The sequence below is a fragment of the Triticum dicoccoides genome, chromosome 5A (assembly GCF_002162155.2).
Source record: "Triticum dicoccoides isolate Atlit2015 ecotype Zavitan chromosome 5A, WEW_v2.0, whole genome shotgun sequence".
Taxonomy (NCBI): Eukaryota; Viridiplantae; Streptophyta; class Magnoliopsida; order Poales; family Poaceae; genus Triticum; species Triticum dicoccoides.
In genome coordinates this window covers 626318403-626339450 of record NC_041388.1, presented here as the reverse complement: position 1 = coordinate 626339450, position 21048 = coordinate 626318403, and the positions used below count along the sequence as shown (strand labels likewise).

Sequence of the window (21048 nt, the reverse complement as noted above, 5' to 3'; positions counted from 1 at the left end):
CTCTCCGCGCGCATCCCTCCCCCGCCGCCGTCAGCCTGCGCCGCCGGCCCTCGGCCGCGTGATGCTGGCGGCGATGGGCTTGCCCTTCCCCGCGCGCGGTCCTCCCCTGCTCGGGCGGTGATGGCCAGCGGCGGTGCGCTTCGGCCGGTGGCGGTCCGGCGTCCTGGTGTGGAGGCCGGCGGTGCTCGCCTTGGTGGTGCCGCCTCTTGGCGGCGGGGTGGTCCGGTGGTGCTGGCCGGCCGGGGGCCGTCCCCGGTCCAGATCTGGGCCCGTAGGGTTCCTTCTGGGTCCTTGCGGGTCGGTTTCGGCGCAACCGCAACGCTCTCTGTATGAGGAGGCTGGGGAGCGGCTTGGACTGGGTCAGCGACGCCGGCGGCGTACCAGCTGCTGCGCGGAGGCGGGAGCTGTCCGGGCCTTTGAGGGCCCGGCCGGGCCTGTGGGGCCACGGGCCAGGTAGGCTCCTGCCATGGCGTCCGGTCAGCTACCGTCGTGGACGGTGGAGGTGGGGCCCTCCGGTATGCCGATGGTGCTGTTGCTCTAGTCCCGGCTCCTCTTCTCCGTTGTGTAGACCATCTTCGCGGTGTTGTGGTGAGACAGCGTGGGAAGCTTCGTGTTCGTGTTGGCGCAGGGTGGTGGTCGGTCTGGTGGCGAGCTCCGGAGTGCCTGAGGGAGAGGCTGGGATCGGGAGAAATCTTTGTTGGCTTGGCCGACACCGACGCGGTGGCGCCTGAGGGTGCCGCCGGACCTTCTTGGAGGGCGTCGGGGCTACCCTTCCTCTCTCCTCGCCGTGTACCGGGGGAAATCCTTGGCAGCAGCGTCGTCATCGTCGCGTTTCTTCTTGGAGGTGTTGTTGGGTACAGGCACTTCGGAGTCTCGGAGCTTGGTGGGTGATCTCCGGTGGACGCAGCGGTCACGAGGCTTCGTCGTTTTTGTCGATACGCCGTTATCGGCATTTGTTTCTTTTCTTTTTTCTCTTCTTTTCTTTTTGGCGTGTTTGTGCTGCTTCCGCCCCAGCCCCTATCGTCGGTTGTTCGGTTGGTTGCTTTGTAATACAAAGCGGGGGGAAACCCTTTTTCGTCATTTGCTGTTTCACTGTCTTCACGGCAACCGAGGCCCTTTCGTCTGAAATAACTCACCCTCAGTACTCAGCATGCTTTCCTACGAGCCTGTGTACTGCTAGCTGGGTTCAGGCCTGTGGCATGGGCAGACTAGCAGGGTAAAGGTGTGTTGTCAAATCGTGGCATGGCCTCTCTCTCTCTAAGAAGAAATTTCCAGGTATGGCATACGTGGTGGGAGTCTCCGCCAAACTTTTTCCGGAGGAAGCGGTCCGTGGGGCTCCGGTCAGCCTTCACCCTTCGGTCAACTATGAGGCTGCAGCAACTTCAATGCACGATCTCTGACAGACGTTTTGTTCGTTCGTTTTTTGTTCGTTTGAGGCAGGAAAATGGACAGAACCGTTTGCTTGCGGTTACGTGGCCATCGATGCGCTTAATCAGCATTTCTCGTCCTAAACCGTTCGAGTTTGTAGACTTCGATTTATTTAAAAAAAACTTGCAAATAATATGAAAACATAAATATAAACATAAACGTCCATACGTCCATAGTACCCAAGTTCAAGATCGGTCTTAATTAAACTAAAACTTAATAAAAGACATAAAAAAACTAGATAAAAGCCTGTCGCCAGTGGCCGCCGTCATCTTCAAGAGCCGCCCTCCTACTCATCGTCGTCGCTGGTGAGATCGACGTAGAGAGGTGGCTGCAAAAGGTGGGCAGGCGGCCCCTGCCAAACGGGAGGCGCCGGCAGCGTCTGCACCAGCTCCTCCCGTCGCTCCTGCTCCTGCTCTGGTTACCGCGGCAGCATGGTTGACCATGGGCCGACACCCACTGAGTCAGCCATCTCTGGAGTCGTGCACGACCAGCTCACCACTGGCCCACAAGACGAGGGTTCCACGCGGCGATGGGCGGCTCCTCCACCACCTCCTCCGGCACCTTCTGTCGTGGTTCTAAGTCTGACAGTAGAATGGGGGATAGGGATGTAGAGGCAAGATCCTAGCTATGGAGGAGTTGTACACACGAGTTTTACGAGTTCAGGCCCTTCTCGGAGGAAGTAACAGCCCTACGTCTTGGAGCCCGGAGGCGGTCGACTGGATTATATCCGTGTGTGTTACAGGGGGTGCGAACCCTTTTCTCTGAGGAGGGGGATGGCTTATATAGAGTTCGCCAGGCCCCTCCCGCCCTCAATTATAAAGGGTTTAAGGTACATAAAGATGGAGACGTGATACGTCTCCAACGTATCTATAATTTTTAATTGCTCTATGCTATATTATCTACTGTTTTGAATGTTTATAGGCTTTATTATATACTTTTATATCATTTTTGGGGACTAACCTATTAACCCAGAGCGCAGTGCCAATTTCTGTTTTTGCCTTGTTTTACGGTTTCGAAGAAAAAGGAAAACTAAACGGAGTCCAATTGACCTGAAACTTTACGGAACTCATTTTTGGAAGGAAAGAAGCCCAGAAGACTTGGAGTGCACGTCGGGGGATCTGTGAGGAGGTCACGAGGCAGGGAGGCGCGCCCTCCACCCTCGTGAGCCCCTCGTGCCCCCCCCCGACGTACTTCTTCCGCCTATATATCTTCATATACCCTAAAAACATCCGAGGACATAATAGATCGGGAGTTCCACCGCCAGAAGCCTCCGTAGCCACCGAAAGCCAATCTAGACCCGTTTCGGCACCCTGCCGGAGGGGGCAATCCTTCTCCGGTGGCCATCTTCATCATCCCGGCGCTCTCCATGACGAGGAGGGAGTAGTTCTCCCTCGGGGCTGAGGGTATGTACCAGTAGCTATGTGTTTGATCTCTCTCTCTCTCTCTCTCTCTCTCTCTCTCTCTCTCTCTCTCTCGTGTTCTTGAGATGATACGATCTTGATGTATCGCGAGCTTTGCTATTATAGTTGGATCTTATGTTTCTCCTCCCCCTCTTCTCTCTTGTAATGAATTGAGTTTCCCCTTTGAAGTAATCTTATCGGATTGAGTCTTTAAAGATTTGAGAACACTTGATGTATGTCTTGCGTGGGATAACCGTGGTGACAATGGGTTATTCTATTGATCCACTTGATGTGTGTTTTGGTGATCAACTTGCGGGTTTCGTGACATTGGGAACCTATGCATAGGGGTTGGCACACATTTTCGTCGTGATTCTCCGGTAGAAACTCTGGGGCACTCTTTGAGGTCCTTTGTGTTGGCTGAATAGATAAATCTGAGATTATGTGATGCATATCATATAATCATACCCACGGATACTTGAGTTGACAATAGAGTATCTAGATGACATTAGGGTTTTGGTTGATTTGTGTCTTAAGGTGTTATTCTAGTACGAACTCTAGGGCCGTTTGTGACACTTATAGGAATAGCCCAACGGATTGATTGGAAAGAATAACTTTGAGGTGGTTTCATACCCTACCATAATCTCTTCGTTCATTCTCCGCTATTAGTGACTTTGGAGTGACTCTTTGTTGCATGTTGAGGGATAGTTTTATGATCCAATTATGTTAGTATTGTTGAGGGAACTTACACTAGCGAAAGTATGAACCCTAGGCCTTATTTCCTATCATTGCAATACCGTTTACGCTCACTTTTATCACTTGTTACCTTGCTGTTTTTACAATTTCAGATTACAAATACCTTTATCTACCATCCATATACCACTTGTTTCACCATCTCTTCGCCGAACTAGTGCGCCTATACAATTTACCATTGTATTGGGTGTGTTGGGGACACAAGAGACTCTTTGTTATTTGGTTGCAGGGTTGCTTGAGGGTGACCATCTTCATCCTACGTCTCCTACGGATTGATAAACCTTAGGTCATCCACTTGAGGGAAATTTTCTACTGTCCTACAAACCTCTGCACTTGGAGGCCCAACAACATCTACAAGAAGAAGGTTGTGTAGTAGACATCAAGCTCTTTTCTGCCGCCGTTGCCGGGGAGGTTGGTGCTTGAAGGTATATCTTTAGATCTTGCAATCGAGTCTTTTAGTTTCTTGTTTTATCACTAGTTTAGTTTATAAAAGAAAACTATAAAAAATGGAATTGAGTTTGTCTCATACCCTTCACCTTTTTAATATCTTTCGTGAGTATGATGGAAAGGATAATTGTGCTCAAGTGCTAGAAGAATAAATCTATAAAATGTTTGGCACTAAATATTTGAATGATGAGCATGATTGCAATGTTGTTACTATGAATTCCTTGAATATCCATGATGCTAATGATATGCAAAGCCACAAGCTTGGGGAAGCTATGTTTGATGAAGATGATATTTTTTCCCCAAGTTTTGATGAGAAAATTTATTATGATGAAAGCATGCCTTCTATTTATGATGATTATAGTGATGAAAGTGGATTTGGAGAGGTCATGACTTTATTTTGTGATGAATCCACTATTCCGGAAGAGGTTCCAATTGATTATGAGAACAAAGTTGCTATCTATGATGATTATTGTGATGACTTGTATGCTATAAAGAATAATGATATCCATGAAACTTGTCATCATGATTTTAGTTTTCAATTGGATTATGCCTCACATGATAATTATTTTGTTGAGTTTGCTCCCACTATTATTCATTAGAAGAAATTTGCTTATGTGGAGAGTAGTAAATTTTCTATGCTTGTAGATCATGAAAAGAATGATTTAGGCGCTGGTTATATTGTTGAATTCATTCATGATGCTACTGAAAATTATTATGAGGGAGGAACATATGCTTGTAGGAATTGCAATAATATCAAGTTTCCTCTCTATGTGCTTAAAGTTTTGAAGTTATGCTTGTTTTACTTTCTTATGCAAGTTGATTCTTATTCCCATAAGTTGTTTGCTCACAAAATCCATATGCATAGGAAGTGGGTTAGACTTAAATGTGCTAGTCATATTCTTCATGATGCTCTCTTTATGTTACAATTCTTATCTTTTATGTGAGCATCATTGTCATTATCATGCCTAGCTAGGGGCGTTAAACGATAGCGCTTGTTGGGAGGCAACCCAATTTTATTTTTGTTCCTTGCTTTTTGCTCCTGCTTAGTAATAAATAATTCATCTAACCTCTATTTAGATATGGTTTTATGTTTTAATTAGTGTTTGTGCCAAGTAAAACCTTTGGGAAGACTTGAGGAAAGTCTTGTTGATCATGCTGTCAAAAACAGAAACTTTAGCGCTCACGAGAATTGCTGTCATTTTTATTTGGAGAGTGCTATTTAGTTAATTCTTTTTGCAGATGATTAATAGATAAATTCTTCAGGTCTAGCAATTTATTTTAGAATTTTATGAGTTCCATAAGTATACGTTTGATCCAGATTACTACAGACTGTTCTGTTTTTGACAGATTCTGTTTTCTATGTGTTGTTTGCTTATTTTGATGAATCTATGGCTAGTAAAATAGTTTATAAACCATAGAGAAGTTGGAATACAGTAGGTTTAACACCAATATAAATAAAGAATGAGTTCATTACAGTACCTTGAAGTGGTGTTTTGTTTTCTTTCGCTAACGGAGCTTACGAGTTTTCTGTTAAGTTTTGTGTTGTGAAGTTTTCAAGTTTTTGGGTAAGGATTCGATGGACTATGAAATAAGGAGTGGCAAGAGCCTAAGCTTGGGGATTCCCAAGGCACCCCAAGGTAATATCCAAGGACACCAAAAAGCCTAAGCTTGGGGATGCCCCGGAAGGCATCCCCTCTTTCGTCTTCATTCATCGGTAATTTTACTTGTAGCTACATTTTTATTCACCACATGATATGTGTTTTGCTTGGAGCGTCAATTTATTTTGTTAGGATTTTCTTGCTGTTATTTAGAACAATGTTTTGCATCTTTTATTTTAATAAAAGTGGCATTGATAGCCTTTAATATGCCTATGTTACAGGTATACATGTTGCTGTTTGAAAACAGAAAGTTTACTGCTGTTGTAATAATTTCCCTAGAAAAGTCAGAATGTGATAAAATGTTGAAACCTTTTGCATATTAAGCTCTGATAAATTTACTACAGTGGAAATTTTCTTTCATAATTTTTGAAGTTAGGGAAGTATGGATGTTGTTGCATTCTTTACAGACTATCCTGTTTGGGAGCGACTACAATAGAATCACAGCTTGTGGTGCAAAAATAGAAAAATGAATCTAGGCCTTCTGATCCAGTGTGGATGGTACAGATTCAAGTGGAGGGATCCTAGGGTACTTAATGTGCATTTTATGAAAATCCCCTTGCTAGTAGTTAGATGTAAAATAGACTTTTGCAGTAACTACCCTTACTTTTTCATGTCCAAACATTCTGTTCTTACTGGTAAGAATGCCATATCTTCTGACAAAAACAAATGCCATATCTTCACAGCGTTCATTCATGCTCCTTCCCTTTGCACCTCTATTAAGTACAATAGTGGGTTTTACCATATAAACTAATTATGCAAGAAACTAGAACATGGCGGTCACTCAAGAGTATGTCAACATTTTTCAAAGATATTCGAGTACATGACAAAAATTAAGCCACCCTCATAGGCACAGGCACTTTATGTTAAAATGGATCATTCCAGGCACAAATACTAATTTGTTTAGTACATGTCAAAGTGGAACATCCCAGACATAACAAAATACATTCATATCAAGTTATAAATAACATGACAGGATCAACAAGCCTTGCTAGTGAAAATTGCATCAGCTTTGGTACATAATGGGCAAGGCTAAGTCTGAAGGAGTATAATAATCATTGCTCAACAAGAATTGCCATTAAAAATTGCATCAACGTTGATATCTTGATGGCACACGACAGTTGCCTCTAGATGCAATGCTTCTTGTTCATCGAGCTTCTTGTCCTGTGAGAGATGGGACGGAGCAAATATGATTCAGTTAGTGCAAGTCCGTGTATGTGTCGTACATTCATACTTAAAACTTTTTAATCATGAGCTGATCAAATGCATTAACAACAGCATCTGACTGTGTTTCATGCACATATATACCACACTGAAGGAAAAATGGAGAAGAAATCGCATTCATCACAAATACAAAAGTATGTTTCTATGCTGGAATTCACAGACAAGCCAACTATTTTGTGGATAATCCTAACTTACCAATAATGAACAAATTATATAAACATTATTTATCTTGTATAGGAAAAACCACTCTAGTGCATTCTAGAGATTCGCCACAACCGGCAGAATTAGGCAATACAATTATTTAACTGTGCTATTAGAAATCCATCCTTTATAAAACCTTGGCATTTTCAAATAGCCTATTGTATGTACAAATAAGAAAAGAGTATATTGTACGATAAAATGGTGTGTTGAACCCTCGAAGCCATTGGACATTTTAATCACTCAAAACTGGTCATGAGTTTGACAAGAACAATATTAGCAGAGACTCTTCCTAATATAACCAGTGAACCATGTACCAAGTATAATAATAGACACATCACAATGTCTATTCCTGACATTGTGAAGCATTAACAAATATGTATGTTTTTCTACACTTAACATAACATCATCACTATAGTACTTTTTACTGAAAAGAACTCGATACTTTTTATTTGGTTACTCCACTAGGTCATCTTGTATGAAAAATATCTTGCAAGATTATTTGCAAGCACACTAGCTTGCAAAAGAATTGATCTGGTGCCTTGACAAAATTTTAACATGGCTTACAGATCCACACGGAATGACTGCCTGAACATCCACGTATAGAGCTAAGATCAGCAGACAGGGCTGTACATTCACATGTGCAACCTGTGGAGCTGCACAGGGCCCCCATTTTTTCTACGTACAGCTTTAGGAATTAAAGACTAATGGACCAGTAGACATCAAAGTAAAAATGGACTAAGCGGCTGGCTGCTAGACTCCAAATCAACCACGGAACCACTCCAGGCCCAACTCCCACCTCCTGCACCTTCTCAAGAATAAAAAACATTCACTGGATCTCCTTATGGCCTGCCTAAGACTAACTCTAAGAAAATTGTACAACTGTACCAGTGATTACCTTTATTTCACGAATATACTAGGGTTATATCTTAATAAAAAATGTTATAGGCTTTGTACACATGGGTCTAAATTTTGACTTCGCACTGGGCCCCGTGTTTAGGAGGTACGGCCCTGTTAGCAGATTACAGGTTTCAACGATTATCTAAAAAGCATAACTTCATAAGTAGCAACGACGACAAACAAGAAAGGGGGTTTTATGACTCCTACTGATGCAGATTACTGATGACATGCATTATATTATACCTTGTAATAACAAGAAAACTACAACATCTTGAGAGATATACGTGAACAGGAAAAGAGAAAGGCATGTGTCATGGAAGAAGAATTAATCCTAAATCATGAACATGCATACTTGCTCTAGTGATAACAAATAGGTCAGTCAAATTGCAAGGCCAATGGTTTGGCATGGACATGGCACATGATAGGGGTGTATACTTTCCTACGAAACATGAATGAAGTCATGGAATTTAACATTGACAGACATAAGAAACTAAAGTACATAAATTTTGGAAGTGTGTGTACCTCTTGAGAGAATGATTGTTTCTTTTTCGGTATACTAGAATCATCAATGAGAAGCATTGAGGAATTAATGTTGATTTTGAGCACTGTTGACAAATTGCATGGTTGGAAACAATTTTTTAGCAAACAACATCGCACACAGGATTAACAGAATGTCAGGTGCATCAACATATTCTTTACTTTCTTAGACCGATGTTCTCACCTGATAGTGCTGGTGCACATGCTGAGATAATTGGAACTATCAGCTTTACTAAAGGCAACGTCGCACTGCTCCCCTCCATCACTGGATCTTGACGTGAAAGTTACAAAGTCAGGAGTGAGATCATTGCTTCTAGGCCAGACGTTAGGGAGAAATTATGTAGTTTAAACTTTAGTTCCTACTCTACTCCGATGCCTACCATCGGAGGAATACATCAGCGTGAGAACATATATTTCCGTAAGCATAACGCCCGAGGAACAATGTGGACCCAAAGAACACAGGAAATCAAATGTCTTCCCTGTGTGACAGTCACAATCTCTATAAATCCACTGTCCAAAAATACAGCAGCCTCACACATGCTTCAGAATCAAAGTACGGAGTAACCAGGCTTACATATGCTTCAGAATCAAGACACACAAAAGAGAGGTATTCAGTAATAAAGAAGATGCGTCCAAAATATGCTGAAACAATGGTACAAAATCAGCAGCACATACAACGATTTTTTTCCCATGACACCAGAATGATGCTCATTACCTCAAACTTGATCTGGTTTGGCATCTAAATTTCTTCTACAGCTTTGTCGCAAAAAAATGGCTACAGCTCCAAAGTGATCTGCAATATATATAGGGAAAATGAGACCAGATTTCTTGCATCCAGGAAGGGGATTGGAGCTTGAGAGGTGGCTCGGTTTGCGGGAATTTCATGAGAGAACAAGCAAGGGGGTAGAAGAGGGGCCATCCGAGGGGGAACAGATGCACCACACAAGAAAGAGAATAGCGAGGGGCAAGGGGAGTGAGGAATTTCTGCAAGGAAGTCAGCCGTGTGGTGGCTCTGCACTCTGTGAAGGAGGGAGGGGGAAGAAAGCTTGAGGACTGGTGGAACTCACCACCGTGGTCATGGATACGTCGCCGTTGCAAGGGGGTTCGCGGTCGGGCGGGCGGCGTGCTGTATCAGCGGCTACTGTCTAAGTAAGGAGTAGATCCTCTAGGAGCTCGCCAATCATCATCGGCGGGCGGCGGCATCGGCCTGGTGCGGCGGAGGGATAGGGTTGGAGGGGGCTTGCGCTGCCGCTGAGGGACTCGAAGAAGAAGGGTGTCAGGAGGAAAATAGTTAGGAGCGGGGGACTCGAATGGCAATTGTGCGCACAGATTCCACTCAGTACAGTATGTACCATGCATGATCCATCCGACGGCCCAGAGTCGATTTTTCTATTTTTGCACCTAGACCTCTTCTTCTATTCTAGTCGCTCCCATCCTGTTTAGGCAGATTGCTGTTACGTTTGCATTGTTTACATATGTTTGCTTCTTTAATGATTCTATTTAAGGATAGGACTATTAAATATGCAGAGGCATTTAGTATGCAATGTTGAATAATAATTTTAATGATTTGCTACAGTAGAGTATGATAAGGTTTTGGCAATGATTTATGCTAACTTATCTCACGAGTCCTTGTTGAGTTTTGTGTGGATGAAGCTTTTGAGATTTAGGGAGACCATGATATGAGAGGAATTAAGGAGACACAAAAGCTCAAGCTTGGGGATTCCCAAGGCACCCCAAGATAATATTTCAAGAAGTCTCAAGCGTCTAAGCTTGGGGATGCCCCAGTTGGCATCCCACCTTTCTTCTTCAACAATTATCGGTTAGTTTCGGTTGATCCTAAGTTTTTGCTTCTTCACATGATCTTGCCATTCTTAGAATGTCATTTTGTTTTGCTTTTATTGCTGTTTGAATAAAATACCAAGATCTGAAATTATTAAATGTTAGAGAGTCTTCACATAGTGGCATAATTATTCAACTACTCATTGATCTTCACTTATATCTTTCGGAGTAGTTTGTCATTTGCTCTAGTACTTCACTTATATCTTTTAGAGCATGATGGTAGTTTTATTTTGAAGAAATAGATGAACTCTCATGCTTCACTTATATTATTTTGAGAGTCTTAAATAGCATGGTAATTTGCTTAAAATCCTAATATGCTAGGTATTCAAGATTAGTAAATTTTTCTTATGAGTGTTTTGAATACTAAGAGAAGTTTGATGCTTCATGATTGTTTTGAGATATAGAGGTAATAATATCAAAGTCGTGCTAGTTGAGTAGTTGCGAAATTGAGAAATGCTTGTGTTGAAGTTTGCAAATCCCATAGCATGCACGTATGGTAAACGTTGTGTAACAAATTTGAAACATGAGGTGTTATTTGATTGTCCTCCTTATGAGTGGCGGTCGGGGACGAGCGATGGTCTTTTCCTACCAATCTATCCCCCTAGGAGCATGCGTATAGTACCGATGTTTTTGATGACTTGTAGATTTTTGCAATAAGTATGTGAGTTCTTTATGACTAATGTTGAGTCCATGGATTATACGTACTCTCACCCTTCCATCCTTGCTAGCCTCTTCGGTACCGTGCATTGCCCTTTCTCACATCGAGAGTTGGCGCAAACTTCTCTGATGCATCCAAACCCCATGATATGATACGCTCTATCACACATAAACCTCCTTATATCTTCCTCAAAACAGCCACCATACCTACCTATTATGGCATTTCCATAGCCATTCCGAGATATATTGCCATGCAACTTTCCACCGTTCCGTTTATTATGACACGCATCATCATTGTTATATTGCTTTGCATGATCATGTAGTTGACATCGTATTTGTGGTAAAGCCACCGTTCATAATTCTTTCATACATGTCACTCTTGATTCATTGCATATCCCGGTACCGCCGGAGGCATTCATATAGAGTCATACTTTGTTCTAGTATCGAGTTGTAATCATTGAGCTGTAAATAAATAAAAGTGTGATGATCATCATTATTAGAGCATTGTCCCAAGTGAGAAATAAATAAACAAAATAAAAAAAGAGAAAGGCCATAAAAAAGAGAAAGGCCATAAAAAAGATAAGGCCCAACAAAAAGAGAAGGCCCCAAAAAAGGAGAAGACCCAAAAAAAAGAGAAAGGCCATAAAAAAAGAAAAGGCCCAAAAAATAAGAGAAAAAGTGAGAAGGGACAATGTTACTATCCTTTTACCACACTTGTGCTTTAAAGTAGCACCATGATCTTCATAGTAGAGAGTCTCTCATGTTATCACTTTCATATACTAGTGGGAATTTTTCACTATAGAACTTGGCTTGTATATTCCAACAATGGGCCTCCTCAAGTGCCCTAGGTCTTCGTGAGCAAGCAAGTTGGATGCACACCCACTAGTTTCTTTTGTTGAGCTTTCATACATTTATACCTCTAGTGCATCCATTGCATGGTAATCCCTACTCCTTGCATTGACATCAATTGATGGGCATCTCCATAGCCCATTGATTAGCCTCGTTGATGTGAGATTTCTCCTTTTTGTCTTCTCCACATAATCCCCTCATTATTCTATTTCACCCAAAGTGATATGTCCATGGCTCGCGCTCATATATTGCGTGAAAGTTTATAGGTTTGAGATTACTAAAGTATGAAACAATTGCTTGGCTTGTCATCGGGGTTGTGCATGATGAGAGCATTCTTGTGTGACGAAAATGGAGCATGACTAAACTATATGATTTTGTAGGGATGAACTTTCTTTGGCCATGTTATTTTGAGAAGACATAATTGCTTAGTTAATATGCTTGAAGTATTATTGTTTTTATGTCAATATGAACTTTTGTCTTGAATCTTTCGGATCTGAATATTCATATCACAAGTAAGAAGAATTACATTGAAATTATGCCAAGTAGCACTCCACATCAAAAATTCTGTTTTTATCATTTACCTACTCGAGGACAAGCAGGAATTAAGCTTGGGGATGCTGATACGTCTCCAACGTATCTATAATTTTTTATTGCTCCATGCTATATTATCTACTGTTTTGAATGTTTATGGGCTTTATTATACACTTTTATATCATTTTTTGGGACTAACCTATTAACCCAGAGCCCATTGCCAGTTTTTGTTTTTACCCTGTTTTAGGGTTTCGAAGAAAAGGAAAACCAAACGGAGTCCAATTGACCTGAAACTTCACGGAACTCATTTTTGGAAGGAAAGAAGCCCAGAAGACTTGGAGTGCATGTCGGGGGATCTGCGAGGAGGTCACGAGGCAGGGGGGCGTGCCCACCCCCCTTGGGCGCGCCCTCCACCCTCGTGAGCCCCTCGTGGCCCCCCTGAAGTACTTCTTTCGCCTATATATCTCCATATACCCTAAAAACATCCGAGGACATAGTAGATCGGGAGTTCCATCTCCAGAAGCCACTATAGCCACCGAAAGCCAATCTAGACCCGTTCCGGCACCCTGCCGGAGGGGGCAATCCTTCTCCGGTGGCCATCTTCATCATCCCGGCGCTCTCCATGACGAGGAGGGAGTAGTTCTCCCTCGGGGCTGAGGGTATGTACCAGTAGCTATGTGTTTGATCTCTCTCTCTCTCTCTCTCGTGTTCTTGAGATAATACGATCTTGATGTATCGCGAGCTTTGCTATTATAGTTGGATCTTATGTTTCTCCTCCCCCTCTTCTCTCTTGTAATGAATTGAGTTTCCCCTTTGAAGTAATCTTATCGGATTGAGTCTTTAAAGATCTGAGAACACTTGATGTATGTCTTGTGTGGGATAACCGTGGTGACAATGGGTTATTCTATTGATCCACTTGATGTATGTTTTGGTGATCAACTTGCGGGTTTCATGACATTGGGAACCTATGCATAGGGGTTGGCACACGTGTTTGTCGTGATTCTCCGGTAGAAACTTTGGGGCACTCTTTGAGGTCCTTTGTGTTGGCTGAATAGATGAATCTGAGATTGTGTGATGCATATCGTATAATCATACCCACGGATACTTGAGGTGACAATGGAGTATCTAGGTGACATTAGGGTTTTGGTTGATTTGTGTCTTAAGGTGTTATTCTAGTACGAACTCTAGGGCTGTTTGTGACACTTATAGGAATAGCCCAACGGATTGATTGGAAAGAATAACTTTGAGGTGGTTTCGTACCCTACCATAATCTCTTCGTTCGTTCTCCGCTATTAGTGACTTTGGAGTGACTCTTTGTTGCATGTTGAGGGATAGTTTTATGATCCAATTATGTTAGTATTGTTGAGGGAACTTACACTAGCGAAAGTATGAACCCTAGGCCTTATTTCCTATCATTGCAATACCGTTTACGCTCACTTTTATCACTTGTTACCTTGCTGTTTTTACAATTTCAGATTACAAATACCTTTATCTACCATCCATATACCACTTGTTTCACCATCTCTTCGCCGAACTAGTGCGCCTATACAATTTACCACTGTATTGGGTGTGTTGGGGACACAAGAGACTCTTTGTTATTTGGTTGCAGGGTTGCTTGAGAGAGACCATCTTCATCCTACGCCTCCTACGGATTGATAAACCTTAGGTCATCCACTTGAAGGAAATTTGCTACTGTCCTGCAAACCTCTGCACTTGGAGGCCCAACAACTTCTACAAGAAGAAGGTTGTGTAGTAGACATCAAGATGTTACTGATAACACCTATAATAAAGATACATAATGACCATTAAAGCTATGACTTAATACCCGACCGTTGCAGAGTGGTGTGGTTCTAGATCTTCTGGTAGTCGAGTGCTTATCTATACGGTCGAGTGTCTTCGAGACTGTCGAGTGGAACATAGCTTCATGGTCGAGTGGATGGTGATTTTTCTTCGAATGCTTCTGGTTCCTTTAGAGATGCCCTTGGGGAGGGTATCTTGGACAGATCCATGACCCTACCCTAGGTACATAGCTTCATCATTAGCCCCCGAATGGATCAAGGTTTGAGTGAGGAAGGAGTTGAGAACACTTCCGACTCATTTTTCGTGCTATGAGTATATCTTGTTCTGGATCAATGAACTGAGGGGACAATACCAACTTCTTTTTCAGTCGCCTTGATCCATTCTTAGCTTTTGTCGAGTGAATTTTTACCGAAGAGTTTCGAGCGATGATGTGGGGGATGTCTTCCGTCTGATAAGTTGTTCTGCTGTCCGCGGATTTCGCAGGATTCAAATTTTGGGAAACGCGCCGGACAGGCAAGGCCGGGGTAATCGGGACGGATTAGGCAGGTCGCCTCAATTCCCGCGCCACGTTTTTTGCCACGTATCGCGCACGTGACTATTGCGGGATTTGATAAGATCGTCCGGGCCTACAAGTCAGTCACTCGAAAGTGTCCTTATAAAAGGCACCGGACCGGGCTTTTGAACAGTGCCGCCTAATTCTGCTTCTTCTTCCTCAGATTTCTCCACTGCGCCTACTTCTGCTCTCGGCGTCGTAGCCTCGCTCGGACTTGATCCGCTGCCATGGGAAAGGAGAAGACGGTGGTGTTGGAGCACGCAAAGAAGGCGATGGCGAAGGCGAAAGGAAAGTGGACCAGCCGGGGTGGATCCTCGTCAAGGTCCGGCCTGCCGCCGGGCTGGATCCAGGGCGACTGGATCCGCTCGACGATCAACCAAGACGACCTCGACGATCTGGTTGAGGGGGGACTGATCCCCCACGAATCGGCGCGGCTCCCGGGGAACGAGACCGAGCCGCGGCCGCAGAAGGGTGAGTTCGTTCTCCTCGCCACTCATGTCGACCGCGGGTTTTCTTTGCCTCCCCACCCTTTCTTTCGTGGTTTTTTGAACTTCTTCGGGGCTCAACTCCACCACTTTACTCCAAACACCATCGTGTACCTTGCTGCCTTCGTGTCAATGTGCAAAAATTTCTTGGGTTGCCGACCGCACTGGGGTCTCTTCAAGAAAATATTCACATGACGCTCCCAGTCGGTCAAGAAGGCCAACCCGAGTGATGAGAGGACGCACGTGATACAGATGTGCGGGGGCCTTGGAATCCAAATGAGGAATAAGAGCACCTTCCCAGCTATGATCCTTCCCGACTCGGTCCAGGGCTGGCAGTTGACCTGGTTTTACTGCAAGGACCAGCCGACCCCGGGTCAGTCGACTGGACTTCCCCCCTTTTCCTTGGCTTGAGTGGAGAAGCTCTCCTCCTTGAGGGTGATCCCGGAAGAGAAGGCGCAGGTGAAGGTGTTGGTCGAGCGGGTCATCCAACTTGTCCGCGACGGAGTGACTGGTATGGACCTGCTGGAGGTCTTTCTCAGTCGACGCATCCAACCACTCCAAGCCCGTGACCATCCGATGTGGATGTACTCGGGACTCGAAGACTCCACTCGGATCCACCCGAAGGACGTCTGTAACGCCCCGAGACCGACGCTTCAGTTGCCCTTCCATTTATTTTAGTTGTTGACGTGTGTTTACTAGGTTTGTTGCATTATCATAATTGTTTTGCATATTTCATTCATATATGTTTATGCCAAGATCATGTTGAGTGCCTTGTCATTTTTGCTTCTTGCATCATGTTCATCTTTTATTATATTGCATTGTGCCATCCTTGTTTGTTTGCCATGGTCATCTCACTTGCTTTGATTCATGCTTCATGATGTGATATGGCCTTTGTCGTTTTTGTTGCATTTGCATCATGATCATCATTGTAGTGTACATATTTCTCATGTGCTTGTTATCTTTGTGAACTCCTTCTCCTTCATCTTGTTTGTTGTTCCATCTTGCCCTTCCATCTAAATCATCATCTAGTGCAACACCCCATGACTAGCTTCTTCTTTTCAATTGTCACACATTTATTGCAAGTGGCATTTTCCTGTCCCAGTAAAATGTTCACTTATTTCCTGTAAATCTTGCTACATGCCTTTTACCTCTCTGTCAAATTTCATTTATTTTGGAGTTGTTTTGGTTGGGTTCAAAAATGACTCAAGTTTAGATTTAATTCAAACTTGGATTATTTTTCTACCTCTAAAATTTGCCAAGTCAATTCATTCAAATCATGTATAAATCCAGGACTCCATATATATTTCTGTCTCTGAGCCTTTCCTTCCCAAAACTCCTGCCCTTTTCAATCTTGGAGGTGTCTATTTGTTTTTAGGCAGAATATAAGAAAGGAAGGAAGGCCTCAATCCCAGCCGAAGCCCACCTGGGACTTTCTTTCCCCGGCCCAGCCGAACCGAACGGCCACCTGCTCCCTCCCTCACGACGTCTCCTTCCTCCAGAGTATAGCAGCAGCAGCGCCGTCAGCAGGAGGCTCACGAACGTCGAGGTCTCGCCGTCCGCACCCCTCCTAGCCACCTATAAGAAGTCCCGCTTGGCGTCCGTGCCCCTAGGGTTTCCCTCTCGCCGCCGTCACCCTTTTCCTCCCCTCTGTTTCTCCTTCTTCCTAAGGAAACAGAGGAGCAGAGAACCACCGAGCGTGTTCCGCCGTTGTTTGTGAGGCCTCCTCGTCGTCTTCTTCAACTTCAAGCAAGTCCTGGAGCAAGAAGGGTCCAAGGGCGCCGCGATCTTCTTCCTCTACTTTGTCTGCTTCCTCTGCGTCGCCAAGTCCCGCGCCTGGCGTCCTTGCCTGCTTCCTTCTTCCTCGGACAGGAACCGCGTCGGGTTTAGAGGTCATCCACATCGCTGCTGGTTCGTCTCCGTGGCCGTCTGCGTGTCCTAGGGTGAGCTAGGTATACCCGCTTCCCTCCCTTTTCTTCCTGTCGCGTTTAGGTCACCGGAGTCACTACTAGATCCATGCCATCGTCGTGCCCTCGCTGCTCCGGCGAATCTCTGAAACTTTCAGAGAAACGCTGTCGTGCCCCATCGGATCTTGTCCCCGCTCGCCTCGCTCGGTCCCCTGCTTCGCTTCACCTCGTCGCCTCGCTGCAGCCTTGCCTCAAGTGCCACACGCATGCCACGCTGCATGCCTGCAGGCCCCGCCGTGGCCATGGCCGTGGCCGAGCGCCTCGACCTGCAAGCCCGGCCCTATCTCTCTGTCTTTCCCCGCTTGGTTGAGACCCAATGCATGCATCTTCAGCGAGTCCACACACTTCACCAACACTCATAGAAGCCCCGCATGCACGCGAGCATCTTGCACTGCACCCTCCTCCTTTGTCCGCACCCGCGCCATGCTCGCGTCCTTGCCAGTTTTTTCTTCGCTCACACCCAGCAGCTGCCGCATAGTCGCACGTCGTGCCTCGGCCGGGACGAGCTTCTGCTCGAGGCTTATGCTCCGGCCCCTCTCGCAGCTCTCCGTAAGCACGCGTGCACCGTCTTCTGTTTCTGCACGCCCGCCGCAGGTTCATAACCCCAACGGCCGTCGCTTTTGCCTGCCCTCGCCGTCGGTTGTCGCCGTGCAGCCATGGCCAAGCTTGACCTGTTCCTGTATAGCTCAAAATAGCCTGGGAGCTCGTTTTATCACGAACGCATAGCTAGCCTAGTGGCTAGCGCAGCTAGTATCCAACCAGGAGGTCTGGAGTTTGAATCTCAGGTGCCTCTATTTCTTTTTATTGCCCTGCTTTCTCTCTCACACGCTTTGGGTCCAATCTGCTACCGGGCTTGCACAGTGCGTTGAATCGGGCCCGTGCATTTTTTTTCAGTATGTGCATTTTACCATTTCCCAGTGCATTCTTATTTACAGTAATGCCATCAGTTTAAAATGCTCATAACTAAATATCCATGCATCCAAATGAAACATGTCATATGTGCATCTTGCTCAGTTTTTCATGTTCTTTAACAATATGCAACTTTCATCCCTGTTAAAAAACTGATTAAAATTGTTGTTTGCATTGTTTTGCACAATGACATGTTAAAATAGTTTATTTCATAACTTAATAACCATAGCTCGGTTTTAAATAATCTTTATGTGTAAATGGGGTAGAAAAATGCCTACTTTAACATGGTGGCATCACTTTGCATGTTTAACAATTATAAAATATGGTTTAGGCAGAACAGTACCAAATTTGAAATATGCATATGTGGGATTTTTCGGAATTGTTGTTTGTGTTTCCGACCTCATTTAAATTTGCCTAAATAGGTAGTTTGCATATGCTTCACCTCTTGCCATGTTAACAACATTTTAATCTTGACATGCATCATACTGGGTTGTGCATCATGTCATGTTATGCCTGTTTGTTTACTATGTTGTGTGCTTCTTTCCGGTGTTGCTTCTTCGGGTTGGTTCTGATAACGTCGCGTTTGTGAGGAACCGTTCGACTACATCCGTTTGTCTTCTTCATGGACTCGTTCTTCTTCCTTGCGGGATTTCAGGCAAGATGACCATACCCTTGAAATCACTTCTATCTTTGCTTGCTAGTTCCTCGCTCTTTTGCTATGCCTATGCTGCGATACCTACCACTTGCTTATCATGCCTCCCATATTGCTAAGCCAAGCCTCTAACCCACCTTGTCCTAGCAAACCGTTGTTTGGCTATGTTACTGCTTTGCTCAGCCCCTCTTATAGCGTTGTTAGTTGCAGGTGAAGATTGGAGTTTGTTCCTTGTTGGAACATGGATATTTTGTTGGGATATCACAATATCTCTTATTTAATTAATGCATCTATATACTTGGTAAAGGGTGGAAGGCTCGGCCTTATGTCTGGTGTTTTGTTCCACTCTTGCCGCCCTAGTTTCTGTCATATCAGTGTTATGTTCCTGGATTTTGCGTTCCTTACATGGTTGGGTTATAATGGGAACCCCTTGACAGTTCGCCTTGAATAAAACTCCTCCAGCAAGGCCCAACATTGGTTTTACCATTTACCACCTAGCCTTTTCTTTCCCTTGGGTAGGCCTGCCCAAGGATCATCCTTATTTTAACCCCCCCCCCCCGGGCCAGTGCTCCTCTGAGTGTTGGTCCGAAATGGGCAGCCTGCGGGGCCACCTCGGGGCAACTCGAGGGCTGGTTTTACTCGTAGCTTGACCTATCCGGTGTGCCCTGAGAACGAGATATGTGCAATATTGGGTAACATAGTAATTTCAAAAATTTCCTACGCACACGCAAGATCATGGTGATGCATAGCAATGAGAGGGGAGAGTGTGATCTACATACCCTTGTAGACCGACAGTGGAAGCGTTAGCACAACGCGGTTGATGTAGTCATACGTCTTCACAGCCCGACCGATCAAGCACCGAAACTACGGCACCTCCGAGTTTTAGCACACGTTTAGCTCGATGACGATCCCCGGACTCCGATCCAGCAAAGCGTCGGGGAAGAGTTCCGTCAGCACGACAGCGTGGTGACGATCTTGATGTTCTACCGTCGCAGGGTTTCGCCTAAGCACCGCTACAATATTATCGAGGATTATGGTGGAAGGGGGCACCGCACACGGCTAAGAAAACGATCACGTGGATCAACTTGTGTGTCTATGGGGTGCCCCTGCCCCCGTATATAAAGGAGTGGAGGAGAGGAGGCCGGCCCTAGGAGGGGCGCGCCAGGGAGTAGGATTCCTACTCCTAGTTGGAGTAGGTTTCCTCCTTTCCTAGTCCAACTAGGAGAAGGGGGGAAAGGGGGGAAGAGGGGAAGGAAGGGAGAGAAGGGCCGCGCCCCAAACCCCTTGTCCAACACACATCGTATCAATCTTGGAACTACTTCCAACACACGTCGTCACCTCACCCTTAACTAGTCTTTGTTCATTCTGCAACTCCCGATTCAAGTTACTAATCATAGTAACTGAACTAGTATCAAATACTGAGGGGTTGCTATAAACACTAGTAAAGTACACATCAATAACATGTATATCAAATATACTTATGTTCACTTTGCCATCCTTCTTATTCGCCAAATACTTGAGGCAGTTCCACTTTCAGTGATCAGTCCCTTTGCAGTAGAAGCACTTAGTCTCAGGCTTAGGACCAGACTTGGGCTTCTTCACTTGAGCAGCAACTTGCTTGCTGTTTTTCTTGAAGTTCCCCTTTTTCCCTTTGCCCTTTTCTTGAAACTAGTGATCTTGTCAACCATCAACACTTGATGCTATTTCTTGATTTCTACCTTCATCGATTTCATCATCATGAAAAACTCGGGATTCTTTTTCGTCATCCCTTGCATACTATAGTTCAACACGAAGTTCTACTAACTTGGTGATGGTGACTAGAGAATTCTGTCAATCACTATCTTATCTGGAAGATTAACTCCCATTTGATTCAAGTGATTGTAGTACCCAGACAATCTGAGCACATGCTCACTAGTTGAGCGATTCTCCTCCATCTTTTAGCTATAGAACTTGTTGGAGACTTCATATCTCCCAACTCGGGTATTTGCTTGAAATATTAACTTCAACTCCTGGAATATCTCATATGGTCCATGACGTTCAAAACGTCTTTGAAGTCCCGATTCTAAGCCGTTAAGCATGGTGCACTAAACTATCAAGTAGTCATCATATTTAGCTAGCCAAACGTTCATAACGTCTGCATCTGTTCCTGCAATAGGTTTTTCACCTAGCGGTGCATCAAGGACATAATTCTTCTGTGCAGCAATGAGGATAAACCTCAGATCACGGATCCAATCCGCATCATTGCTACTAACATCTTTCAACACAATTTT

General features: G+C 44.5%; 1 long non-coding RNA gene across 6 annotated transcripts; it reads right to left on the bottom strand.

The window, feature by feature from the left end:
• Positions 1-6504: 6504 nt before the first annotated feature.
• On the bottom strand, positions 6505-9836 carry LOC119303528. 6 transcript variants are annotated; one of them, XR_005147934.1, is made up of 5 exons: positions 9607-9836; positions 9255-9332; positions 8724-9118; positions 8525-8607; positions 6505-6844 (listed from the first exon to the last, which is right to left on the bottom strand). It is a non-coding gene; the product is annotated as an uncharacterized LOC119303528 (long non-coding RNA). The 6 variants fall into 6 exon arrangements; XR_005147933.1 differs by having other exon boundaries at positions 8724-8810; XR_005147936.1 differs by having other exon boundaries at positions 8724-8804.
• Between the last annotated feature and the right edge of the window lie 11212 nt (positions 9837-21048).